Source organism: Malaclemys terrapin, chromosome 1, assembly GCF_027887155.1.
Source record: "Malaclemys terrapin pileata isolate rMalTer1 chromosome 1, rMalTer1.hap1, whole genome shotgun sequence".
NCBI classification, from domain to species: domain Eukaryota; kingdom Metazoa; phylum Chordata; order Testudines; family Emydidae; genus Malaclemys; species Malaclemys terrapin.
In genome coordinates, this window is record NC_071505.1 from 72,080,296 (window position 1) to 72,093,811 (window position 13,516).

A 13,516-nucleotide genomic window follows, 5' to 3' on the forward strand; every position below is an offset into this window, starting at 1 on the left:
CCCTGTGGGTGCTCCACTGTAGGTGTTGGTGCGCTCATGCGCCGCTGTTTGGAGATTTTTACAGCAGTATGCGTATCAGCCGCACATGCACAGAGCCTGCCTCTCATACCAGTCTTGTCTTAATAGTGCGCACGCGCGGCCAAACTCCTCAGTTCTTTCTCTACAACGGAGGCTGCCCCAGCTCCGAAGTAGAGGAGAGGAGAGTGGGGAGTGGAGCACCCACGGGGACACTCATCTCAAAGAATATCAGTTACTGCACAGGTGAGTAACCGCCTCTTCTTCTTTGAGAGGTGTCCCTGTGGGTGCTCCACTGTAGGTGACTGAAAAGCGGTATCAAGGAGATAGGGACTTCAGCTCTGGAAGGAATGCAGTAGATAGAACAACTCTGCCCACACGCATATCGGTGATAGGTCCCTGTGTAAGAGCATAATGTTTTGCAAACATATTTTCAGAAGCCCAAACGGCAGCTCGGGAAATGTCCTTAAGGGGGACGTTACATAGAAAGGCCACTGAGGCTGCCATGGATCTGGTGGAGTGAGTTCTGATAAAAGTAGGAGGAGTCACGTTCTGTAGTTGATAACAGAGAAATGCAACTCGAAATCAGGTTGGAAAGTCTGTGGTTAGAAATAGATGAGCCCTCAGAGCATTCTGCAATGGGGACGAATAGCTTGCCAGAACGCCTAAAGGTTTTAATCTTGTCCAAGTAGAAGGACAAAGCTCTGCGCACGTCCAAAGTGTGCATCGTAGATTCACAGGAATTCGCATGTGGTTTTGGAATTGAAATGGAAAGATGAGTGCACCTTTGGTAGAATTTTGGGGAGTAAGTGTAGGGTGACTTTGTCCTTAAAATATATGGTGTATGGTGGATCTGCCATGAGTGCTGCAATTTCTCCTGCGAGTCTCGCAGAGGTAATTGCTAATAGAAATGCAGTTTTCATAGAGAGATGTAGGAGGTAACATATGGCTAACGGTTCAAATGGTTTTTAGGTTAGGCATGTTAAGACTAAGGGAAGGTCCCAAGGTGGATTAGGCGGTTTGATGTCTGGGTATAGGGTTTGGGGTCCCTTAAGGAACCGTTTAGTAATGGTGTGAGCGAAGATAGTCCTATCGTCGATGGCATCATGGAACATTGCAATTGCGGACAAGTGGACTTTGATGGAACTCAGGGAGAGTCCAGAGAGTTTAATCTCCAACAGATAGTCGAGGATTAGCTGGAGAGAAACAGAAAAAAGGAGCGGTTTCTGTGGCAGCCCACCAGTGTGTAAATCTTGTCCAGTTATAAAGGTAGATGGTGCACGTAGAATTTGTTGTGCCAAGAAGGAGTACATTTCTAACCTGTTCCGAGCAAGTTTGCTCGGCATGAGAGAACCATGAAGGAGCCAAACCTTGAGGTGTAACATGGTTAAGTTGGGGGTGGAGTAGTAGACTGTGTTGTTGGGACAAGAGATTTGGGCAGAGGGGTAGTGGGATGGGTGCGGAAAGCAACATCTTGGTAAGGAAAGGGTACCATGCCTGTCTGGGCCACGTGGGGGCTACCATTATGACCCTGGCTTGGTCTGTTCATATTTTTATCAATACTTTGCGTATGAGAGGTATTGGAGAAATGCATACATTAAGTTGGTGTTCTATGTGAACATGAACACATCCCCCGAAGAGTGTTTGTCTAGTCCTGCTCTGGAACAAAATCTTGGGCATTTCGTGTTTGCTGCAGTTGCGAAAAGGTCTGTGGTTGGGTATCCCCATGTGTGGAATATGTCTAGTACTATATCCTCGTTCAGTTCCCATTTGTAGTCTACAGGAAATGTTCTGCTGAGGTCGTCTGCGGTGGTATTCAGAGAGCCAGGTAAGTATGCAGCTGATATTCAGACATTGTGTCTGAGACACCAGTTCCATCGTTTCATCGCTTCTGAACAAAAGGGAGTGGAATTGTACCACCCCCCTTGCCTGTTTACATAGAACATGCAGGCAATATTGTGGGTCATTATCCTGACATGCTGGTTTTGTATGAAGGGGAGAAATTGGAGGCAGGCCTTTTGTATCGCTCAGAGTTCTAGACATTGATGTGAAGGGACGTCTCGGCAGAAGACTAAAGCCCCTGGGCAGTGTATTGGGGCATGTGTGCTCCCTATCCCGTAAAGGATGCATCCATAGTTATGATAACCAACGGGGTGTAGAAAGGGGACCCCAGAGCAAAGGTTGTGAGGCACTGTCCACCAGTGGAAGGAGTCCTTGACTCTGGGAGGTATGTATAAAAGTTTGTTCAGACCATGGACATTCGGTCTGTAGACAGGGGTCATCCAGCTTTGGAAAATCTCATGAAGAGGCGACGGACTACAAAAGTGCAAGAGGCCACGTGGCCTAGGAGTTGTAGGCAATCTCATGCAGTCATCTGTGGACTGTTGCACAGCTTGGCAACTAAAAGGTTGATGGTGTTGAAAAGGTGGAGTGGGAGAGATGCTATTCTTTTGCATGAGTCGAAATGTGCTCCTATGAACTCCAGTTGTTGGGTGGGAGCGAGCGCAGATTTTCTTTGTTCATTTGCAGGCCAAGAGCATGGAAACATTGGACTGTCCGTTATTTGGATTGAATGGCTTCTTGGAGGTTCCTGGCTTTGAAAAGGCAGTTGTTGAGGTAAGTAAAAATTAGGATTCCCTGCCTTATGAGATGATCTGTTACAACTGCGAGGAGTTTGGAAGAGACACGAGGTGCAGTTGACAGGCTGAAAGGTAGGACCCTGTACTGGTAGTGTTGTGAACCCAGAACGAAGTGAATAAAAGGTCTGTGGGCAGGATGTATGGTCACATGAACATAAGCGTCCTGCAGGTCGAGGGCTGAAAACCAATCTCCCTCCCCAGTGCTGGTATTATGGTTGCAAGAGTCACCATTTTCAATTTTTTTTTAAATGAATTTGTTGAGGCATCTGAGGTCGAGAATGGGTCACCATCCCCTAGTATTCTTTTCTGTTAAACAAGAGAAGAACCCTTTTCCTCTGTGTTGGTCAGGCACTGGCTCTACTGCTCCTAATTGGAGGTGATGCACCTCTTGGTGGAGCGGTCCCTGAAAAGGGACTGGGGGCAGGGTGGGTTAGAGAGGGAAGATAGGAAGGGAATGGGCACTGAAGTAGGGATGATGTTTTCTGTACCCTCGACCACATCTTCAAATTTGCTTATTAATGGGAGGGGTTGACATGGAGCCGATGAATTGGTACAGCGACATTGATATCTTGGTTGCTGATGCTGTTGTTCATATGGTCTATGAATTTGTTGAGTACACGTCGGGTAGTGTGGACATTGAAAAGGTTGGTATCTATATTGTCTCCTCCTATTTGCAGGGGTTTGGATACCAAGAGACCGTAATGTCACTCTTGAGTCCTTCATGGAGAGAAGCCCATCATTGGTGTTGCTGGCAAATAGTTTTTCGCCATCAAAAGGGAGATCTTCTATGGTATTCTGAACCTCGCGAGGAAAAGAAGATGATGAAAGCCATGAAGCTCGACGCATCATGACTGCTGTAGCAGTGGACCTTCCAGCTGCATTAGCAGCATCAAGAGCAGCCTGTAGTGCGGTTCGGGAGATGATTTGTCCCTCAGAGACTATGCTTTAAACTGATGTTTTTTGCTCTCTGGAATGTCATCAATAAAGTCCATGAGTTTCTCATAGTTTTTGTGATCATATTTTGCCAAAACGGCCACATAATTAGATATCTGGAATTGTAATGTGGACGAAGCATACACTTTACGACCAAGCAGATCCAGCCTTTTACTGCCTTTATCAGTTGGGGTAGACCTGGGAAACTGGCATTTGTTCTTTTGGTTAGCTGCCTCTACTACCAATGAGTTTGGCACTGGGTGAGTAAAAAGGAACTCAGACCCTTTGGAAGGAATAAAATATTTCTGGTCAGCTCGCTTACAGGTAGGTGTGCTTGTAGCCAGCGTCTGCCATGTTTTTGGCAGGATCCATAATGGCTGAATTTATAGGTAAGGCAACCTTGGATGTGGAGGAAGGTTGCAGGATGTCAGTCGACTCATGTTGATTTTCAGAAACTTCCTCCAGATTAATCCTCAACTCATTGGCGACTCTTTTGAAGAGGTCTTGAAATTTTGAGAAATCATCCGGGTGTTGGTGGGGGAGGCAGTATAGCTTCATCCTGTGTGGATACGGGCTCCACAAGGTTTGGGGAAGCATGTGTAGCATGTTCATTGAAGTGTGGAGTAACAGCTTGTTGTTGTGTCTCATTCATAGCCATATGCACTGGTGGTGATGAGGTGGCATTGCTCTTATTTCTGGCATCTTGGCGATCATAGTGGAATCGCTTATATGGAGCCCATGGACCCCAGTATTGCCACTAACCAGGGAAGGGCATAGGGTGGTGCCATACACAGGTTTATATACCAAGGAGGGAAGGTCTTTGATGAACAAAGACCTAGATTTTCTGTGACCAGTGCTGATTTGGATCCGTGACGGGAAGAACTGGTATAGTGAAAAGTTTCCCTGCACTATGGCTTCCTCATCACTAGAAAAGTGAGATTCAGCAGGAGACAGCTGTCTGGACCACATGCAAATGTCCAGAGAAAAATAGGTGTCAAGTAGAGGTGACTGTAGGTTAGGTGACATCTGTAGCTCTGGTGAATGAATGAACTGCAGTGCCAGAGAGCCTGAGAGAGATGAACCCTCCGTTAGGAGCACCTGCGACGCTGGAGGGTTGTTCGTCATGGACGTTCTCTGCACCGTAGTACTCAATGCATGCGCTGAGGTCGGTGGAGCTGTGGAGGTAAGCACAGCCCGTGTCTGTTCGGGCAAGGTCATCTGTGCTGGTACCGTGTCCATTGCAGTGCCGAACGGTGCAGTGAGAGAGGCAGGCAACTGGAAAACTGAAGCCTTGGCACTGGGAGTTTGCGCTGTCGCCGCAGCCACAGGCCGGATTAGCGCGATGTTGTAGGAACCCAGCACATCAAAGGTGCTGAGCCGGGGGAAGGTCTGCATAGAAGAAATAGACCTGCTCAATGACCTTTTTGCTTGCAATGTTTCCCTTCTGGGAGAGGGAGGCAGGCGTTTTCTTTTTTTGTCCTTTTTGGAGGTGGGAAGGCTGCGGTTCACTGAGGAGCCCACACCTGGGTCAGAAGCAGGTTCGAGTGACTTCAGCATAAGAATAATTTTCAGTCTGATTTCTCTGTCTTTACGTGCTCTGGATTTTAATTTGGAACAATGGGCACATTTTTGAGGAATGTGGGATTCCCCCAGGCATTTTATACACTGGGAGTGACCATCCGAGATAGGGATGGTGTCCCTACACGTAGCATATTAGCGTCAGCTGGAGGCTGAGAGGAACAAGCGGGAACGGATTTTTATTTATTTATTTTTAAAGGGATGAACTTATCTAGTAACTAGAGTGCTAAACTAAGGGGAAAAGGATGCACAATGGATAAGAGAAAAAAGTTTTAATGAGTCTGCTGTAGGTCCGACTACGGCCGGGGACGGCAGAGAAGGAACTGAGGAGTTCGGCCGCGCATATGCACTATTAAGACAAGACTGGTATGTGAAGCAGGCTACGCGGATGCGTGGCCGATACGGCTACTGCTGTAAAAAAAATCTATGCACAACGGCGGAGGGGCACACTGAGATCTACAGTGGAGCACCCACAGGGACACCTCTCGAAGAAGAATCTCAAAATCTGAATTTGTTCTTGACCTTCTTTTGCCATTAATACTTCCTTTAGCAAAAGTATCCTTAAAGCAAATACCGTACTGAAAGGATGTTAAGTCCTGACATAGGGTTTTTTTGTTTGTTTTGTTTTTAAGTTACTCTGGGGTGCTGCAGAGAGTTTTGCTGTAATAAATACCATGACTATTCTGTGTGAAAGCCTCAAAACTCAAAGTTTCTCTTCAGGCTCACTTATGAATTGCTTCACCTTCTCTTCCCTGTGGAAAGCTAGGCATCTCTATTTAAGTCATCCATTTTCTATGCACATTCTATTTGCTCACTGTGTTTGGGTACAAATCCCGAATCACTTGCATATTATATTTTGCACAGCATATGTCTCTCCTTATGACTGGGGTTCTTAGAGAAGTCTCTGATCATGAGATACAATTGTTTTGATTATATTTAGACAGACTATGTGGTACTAATACACTTTTTTTTGATAGGCAGAAATGAAAACTTGCATTAGGAAAATATCCTTATAAGGTATTAATGCCTTTTGGTGTTTACCAACTGTTTCTTTTTTACAACCGTGTCATACAGCTTACTTAGCAGTGTATTCTTTGGCAACAGAACTCTCACAATGCTCTGACATCAGGCAGGTAATACATAACAGTTTTTTCATACAATTAGAGTGATGTGACATCATCTGATTAAAATAGGACCATATAGATCATTGTTGCAACCACTGTTCTATATTTGCAACAAATCTTGTACAAAATATGGCATGTAAGATGTCTATAAAAAGGTGCGATTTGCTGGTTATGATTATGCTATCTGTGGGGCAGAAGCAGGGCTGGGAGTGAGGTGAGCACAGGGAGGCAGAGAATCTGCAGCTGTGTGTGCTGAGCAGCCAGCAAGCTACTGCTGGGTTTAAGAACTGGCCTGCTAGCTTCCTCAGCTAGTCAGACAGCGCAGTCCATCAGGCAGCCTAGCTGACTTGTTAGGCTATCAGAGACTGAGCAGGCACAGCTGTAGGGCCTTACTCCTGACATCTCCAAGTAGTTAAGAGGATTCCTTTCAGAGTATTTATTTTCAACATTAAATGGAATGACTTGTGAGCAGGATGACCAGATAATGGCTATGCGGAATGTTGTGTTGATTCTAGAAGTTCAAGTGATACTCTGACAGCAGGTATCAACCTCAGATGCACCAATGTAATCATATACATGACAGTGCTGAGTACACGGACAGAAAAAAGTTGAAAGTCTTCACTCTGCATGCTAAGATCTCCAAGGGAACTCTGTATTGGGACCAAGCTTTGGCTATTCTGATGAAGTACACACATCTTTGAAGCTATGGAAACAGGATAGCAAGCTATCCTGTATGTCCTTCCATGCCTTGGCCTCAAGGATGATAACTGGTGTGGACGCTATGGAGGCTGCAGTCAGTGGCAGTTTAGCTTCAAGCTATCTTTACCGTGAGTAAATTGGAAGGTGTCTCAAGAGTTCAGAGGGCTCCTTTCTGTGCAGAGCTATGTACTTTGGGGGAGATTAAGAATATACTTCAAGTCTATTCCAAGGCAGTATAGTGAGTGACTCAATGTTTCACCATAGCACCAGGGTATCACACACATCTGGATGCTGAGAAGGCAGGAAACTTTGGAGCTTAGCACTTCAAACTTATACTGATGTAAAAAGCACTGACACCATCAACCAAAAGGTAGGATGTTTAACCACCTCTATTGAGGCTTCTGCCTTTGAAGCTTACCAAGTGAATTAATGCATGAGACATTCAAAGTGTGTGCAATTGCAGACGAATTTTATAGAGGATAACTATAATAGGATTTTAAAGAGGATAACTATAATAGAGACATTGGAAAAAGGGTCTGATGAACAAGGGATAATTTTCTTGGAGATTCCATCATTGTCGCAGCAACAGCAGAGATCCATGCAGGAACCCCCAGGAAGCCCCTCCACATTCAGAAATAGAAATGAATGGATAATTGAGGCACTAGATTATTGCTACTGTTTCTAATTACAGGTGTGCCTAAGGGCCCCATACTATACACCGTACAAACACTTATTGAAAAGACAATAAGCACGACTGCAATAAAAGGAAAGTGAGCCATGTCTCCTCATGGAGCCTCTAGCTTTAGAGCTTTTAAGATGTGGAAGACTCCCTCCCCTACCCCTGGTTTGTGCTAGAAGCACAACTCAAGAGCAGGGATATATTAGAGCCCCTTTTAGAGATCTGTTTCTTAATGTTTTGAATACCATGAATGCCCTAAGCTCTCACCCCTTCCCTCCCCTTCCCCTCATTTAGCAATATGGGAAGGGCAAAATGGCTGAGACTCCCTGACAACAGATATGACCTCCTGTGTGTCACAATGCCCAGGAAGAGAATTCATGTCATGTTTTGCCCCTGGAGAGAAGCATTCAGAACAAGCCAAAGCTGAACTGAGAGATATTCAGCAAGGGCAGAAAACCACATTCAGCACAGAAAATCTTTGCATCTACTCTGAGCTCGAACAAGAGATTCAAAACTTTGCCACACAAGGGTCAATAAACTTCTATGTGGAAAAGTAGTTTCCAATGTTGACAGCCCATTTCTTTGCATAAAATAGCGAAGAGGCATGCGTTAGTGGGCTTACGTTTAATAAATTTCACAAATTTTACAGTCTCATTAAGTATCTTTTGCAGTTCCATTGTCATCTCTACTGATGAAGCTGTTAAATAGAATGGATGGCCCCTTTGCTTTCCCTATCATAGCCTGGGCATCATCTGGGCAGACACCTGTTCAATGACGCAAACCCAACCAAGCTACAAGAGAGATAGCTGTTGGAAAGATTAAAAGATAGCCTGCTCCTTCCCCCTTTTGGGCAGTATGTCCTGTCAGTGGACAGCAAAATTCATGTATGGATTCTTCCAACTAGATTGCACAAAATGTTAGAAGTTGAGCAGAAGAATCCACATCTTAGTTTCATCATGTTGCATTGAGAAGTACTGGCCCTCCTGAACATCTGCAGATATGGTCAGGAATACACAGGCTGACTGTGTTACCGGAGGGGAATTGTTTCAATTTGACTCTCAGTAGCAGATTCCAACATAAGTTAATGACATCTAAGACAGATGCAATCTACGGTTCCTCGGTTTTGAGGATTGGCAGCTTTTGCTATTTGCATGTTTGATGGGTATTTCTGTTTTCAGCATGGTCATTTAACAAAACGATATTCTGATTTTGTAAACCCATTAGCTTTCACTTGAAGAATTCAGTGGATTTCTTTTGTAAAGACTGATGCCTAGTCTCCAACTGGCTCAGTGCTTCCTCCTTTTAATGGCCATAGGCACACCTTTGGAAGCTTCTGGAAAAACTGCAGTTTGAAGTACTGAAGCAGAATCTGGTGTACATTTCAGTCCAAGACTGCAAGAAGAGAAAGTCAGGCTGCAAGTGTCCTGCTGTATCTTGGTGCCCCGTCTCTCCGTACCCACCTGTTTCACCTTATATTTGATTGCAAGACCTTTGAAACAGAAGTCTTGTACAAATAAATACTCAAACTTTAAGGCCAGAAAGAAACCCAAGATCATTTAGTCTAGCCTCCTGTACATCGCAGACCATTAAATTTCAACAGTTACCCCTGTATTTAGCTCAATAACTTGTGTCTGACTAAAGCAGGTTTTCCAGAAAGGCATTCAGTCTTGAATTTAAGATATCAAGAGCTGCAGAATCCACCATTTTCCTTGGTAGTTTGTTCCAGTAATTAATAAACAAACATCACTGTTAAAAGTGTGCCTTATTTCCAACTTGAAGTTGTCTGGCTATGACTTCAGCCATTATGATTTTTCCGCTAGATTAAAGAGCACTTTAAATTTCCAGTATTTTCTTCCCATGAATGTACTTATACACCACAATCAACTCACTTCTCAATCTTCTTTTTTATAAATTAAAACAGACAGACAGAGCTCCAAGTCTTTCACTGTAACGCATTTTTCCAGCTCTCAAATTAGCTTAATGGTGCTTTTCTGGCCCATCTCCAAATTTTCAACATTTTTTAAGATGTTACCACCACGCCCAACTGCAGTATTCCAGTATCAGCCTCACCAATATTGTATGCAGAGATAATGATTATCACCTCCATATTCCTACTGATTACTCCCCTGTCTACACATCCATGGATCACATTAGCCCTTTCAGTCACAGTGTCACACTGGAAGTTCATGTTCAGTTGTTTGTTCACTATGACCCCTAAAATCTTTTTCAGAATCACTGTTTTCCAGGATACAGTCCCACATTCTGTAAGTGGGGGCTTCATTTCTTGTTCCTAGATGTATGAAAGTTTGCATTTGGCAGTATTAAAAACTCATTTTGATCAAATGGGCAGGTCCATATTACCAAACGATGCAGATTGCTTTGTATGGCTTATTATTAAATCAGTCTGCCAATTTGTGTCATCTGCAAATGTATTCAGCAATGATTTTATATTTGCTTCCAAATCATTAATAAGATCCTGAATAGCATTGGGATCAGTACTAATCCTTGAAGAATCCCACTGGGAATACCCCCATTTGATGACTCCCTATCAACAACTACTTTCTGGAAGTCTGCGGGTTAGCCAGTTCTTAATGCACTTAACGTGTGTTTCACTGATATTGTATAGGGCTTTTTTCTTTTAAAGCAATCTGAATGTAGTACAGTGCTGCTTCTTCACCTTACCTCCATCAGTCTGGGTCAGTGGCTCTTGTTCTTCACCTCCAACCATTCTTGTCAAGTGTTTTTTCCAAGCTGACACCAGCCTTCCTCAGGTCTTCCTTCAGCATCTTGAACCACCTTTTTCTAGGACTTCTTCGTGGTCGCTGAAGTGTGATTATTACTCTCTTGTATCCTTGACCAATATATCCCACATCTTGTCATCTCACATCAATCTCAGCTAATACTCTCTCAGCTTTTCTGTGATAGAGGCTACCTGTTGCATGGCTCATATTATTTCACTGTGTAAACTACCAACTCTAGCCTGACCCAGTATGCACCTGGCATTCTCATTTTGGCAGTGTGAAGTAATAATTCTCTCTTCCTCATTGGCCAACATTGTCATGCCTGGCCTAACAGTATTCTTATAGGCTTTGCTTGGTAGTCCACTTGGCATATTCTTATCACAGAGAATTCCCATTAACTCCCTCGAATTACATCAAGCACTCTCCATGAGGCTCCTAACATCTGCATTCATATTCCCATCATGGCTCAACACTAAACCAACAAATTTAAATTGTTGCATACACTAACTTTATACCATCTACTTTAATTGGCTTCTCGTTGTCCCTCTCTCAAGAAAGCATCATATGTACAGTAACTCCTTGCATAACACTGTAGTTATATTCCTGAAAAATGGGACTTTAAGCGAAACAATGTTAAGCGAATCCAAGTTCCCTATAAGAATTAATGTAAATGGTGGTGGGTGGGGGGTTAGGTTCCAGGGAAATTTTTTTCACCAGACAAAAGACTACACACACACCATAAGTTTTAAACAAACAATTTAATACTGTGCACAGCAATGATGATTGTGAAGCTTGGTTGAGGTGGTGAAATCAGAGGGTGGATTATTTCCCAGGGAATGCCTTAGTGCTGAATGATGAACTAGCACTCAGCTGAGCCCTCAAGGGTTAACACATTGTTAATGTAGCCTCACATCCTACAAGGCAGCACAAATGGAGGAAGGGGAGACAGCATGGCAAACAGAGAGAGAGAGAGAGAGAGAGAGAGAGAGAGATGCACATTGCCCCTTTGAGTATGCTGACCCCACTCTAAGTACATTCCCTTTTTAAGTAGGCCAGCAAGTTGAGACAGCAGCTGCTGCTAGCAAGCTCCCTCTGTCCTGAGCCCTGTCGTGTCCATCCTCCCTCCCCCCCACCCCACTCTATGGAGATGGGTTAAGCGGGGTGCAGGAGCAGGGGGTAGGGGGACACCCTGACATTAGCACCCCTCCCCCCGCACAGCAAGCATGAGGCTCCCGGGAGCAGCTCCAAGGCAGAGGGCAGGAGCAGCACATGGCAGTGAGGGGAGGGACAGCTGAACTGCTGACAATTGATAGCCTACTGGGCGCCTGCCACACAGGGAACTTAGGGGAGCTGCCAGTCCGCCCTGGTTCCAAACCCTCACCAGCCAGTTGCAACGAGCTGCTCTTTCTGCAAGCAGTGGACAAAGCAGGCGGCTGCCAAACGACGTTATAAGGGAGCATTGCGCAACTTTAAACGAGCATGTTCTTTAATTGATCAGCAACATAACAAAACAATGTTAACCGGGACGACTTTAAGTGAGGAATTACTTTTCAGATGATTTGTAAGCCATTTTCTTCTAATACAGCCCTTCCATAGTACTAGGTCCATTTCCAGTTTGTATTTATCTTCGTGGCATAATTGACAATAATGTCATTGACAAAAAAAGCATGCTTCAGAGTCTCCCCTCTAATTTCCTGCATAAAGGTGTCCATTACAAATCACAAACAGTAATGGGTTTAACGCTGATCCTTAATGTAGGCCTACCTTCACAGTGAATAATTCATGTTGTACCATACCAACTACACTAAGCTCCCTACAGAAATCTAGGACTATTACATCTATGCAGTTATCTTTATCAACCAAACCTGTAATTTCCTTAAAAAATGAAATCGGGTTTGTTTGACAAGACCTATTTTCCATAAAACTGTGACCGACTGGGCAAGAGACTAGGACAAAGCACCTGGGAGAACAGAAAGGGACAAGGAGATTGTATCCCTGTCTCATTCAGTGCACAAGATGGACCTGCTCTGGGGATGAATAAGGATTATGTAGTGAAGCAGACAGGTCAGTAGAACCCTTGCTTCATTTGTTGCAGAAGTTGGAACATGTGCAGTGAAAGGCAAGGGATTGAAGGGAGCGAAAGGAGGAGCTTATGGGTAAGCAGGGCCAGCTCTGGCTTTTTTGCCGCCCCAAGCAAAAAACGCCCAGCTGGCCGGAGCAGAGGGCGGGGGCGGGGAGGGGAACAAACCTGCCCCCGGCTGGAGCGGCGAAAGGGGGGGGACACGACAAACTGGCCGGCCGGAGCAGCAAAGGTGGGGGGGGGGCGCGCGGGAAACAAACCTGCCCCTGGCCAGAGGGGAGGGGGGAGAGAACAAACCAGCCCACCACAGCAGCAAAAGGGGTGGGTGGGAGAACAAACCGGCTGGCTGGAGCAGCAAAGGAGGGGGAAAGGCTCGGCGCCGCTCCGGTCGGCAGGCAGGGAAGGACGCGGGCTGCCCTGCCAGGCTTGCTACAGGGCGTTCCCCTCTTCTGCCCCCTACAGGGCGGCGGGAGCAGTAAACCAAAAAGAAAAAACCTGCAGGGGCAGCCAAAGCGGTGAAGCGCAAAAAAGAAAAGATTAGACGGAATGCCACCCTTTGGAATCTGCCGCCCCAAGCACGAGCTTGCTTGGCTGGTGCCTGGAGCTGGCCCTGTGGGTAAGGCAGTTGAATGATACCCTGGAGAACTGAATTCTATCCCTGCATCTGCCACAGAGAGCTCCTAGGTGATGCTAGGCAAGTCATTTAAACTAAACTTTTCAAAGGTGGTCACTAACTGTGTTCTCATTTTCTGGGTGCCTGAATTGAGACACTGGGGTCTAATTTGTAAAAGTGCTCACCATGCACAAATACAACTGAAATCTGTGGGTGCCATACTTTGAAGTGCAATGCCCCTGCTTGTTAGTATTTACTTCCGGAATATTCAGAAGTGAATACTCCCTAGTTAGTTAGTAAAATAGGGACTTTATCATACTTTATTTCTGGAGAAACATCTCACGTGCTTTGAGCATATATAATGCCATATAATTTTATGTAATTGGAAAAATTAGGCCCTAGGCATCTCACACTA

At 45.0% G+C, this 13,516-nt stretch overlaps 1 protein-coding gene and 1 long non-coding RNA gene across 4 annotated transcripts in view; one reads left to right on the forward strand and one right to left on the reverse strand.

Annotated features, from left to right (window-relative positions):
- LOC128836672 (uncharacterized) overlaps nt 1–3,656 on the forward strand; it is a 65,423-nt gene extending 61,767 nt beyond the window's left edge. For both annotated transcript variants that reach the window (XR_008444823.1, XR_008444822.1), the window contains 2 exons: nt 2,545–2,631; nt 3,332–3,656. This is a non-coding gene — a long non-coding RNA (uncharacterized LOC128836672). The remainder of the gene's footprint in view (nt 1–2,544; nt 2,632–3,331) is intronic.
- PAWR (pro-apoptotic WT1 regulator) overlaps nt 1–13,516 on the reverse strand; it is a 146,830-nt gene that overhangs the window by 51,424 nt on the left and 81,890 nt on the right. The window lies entirely within an intron of this gene.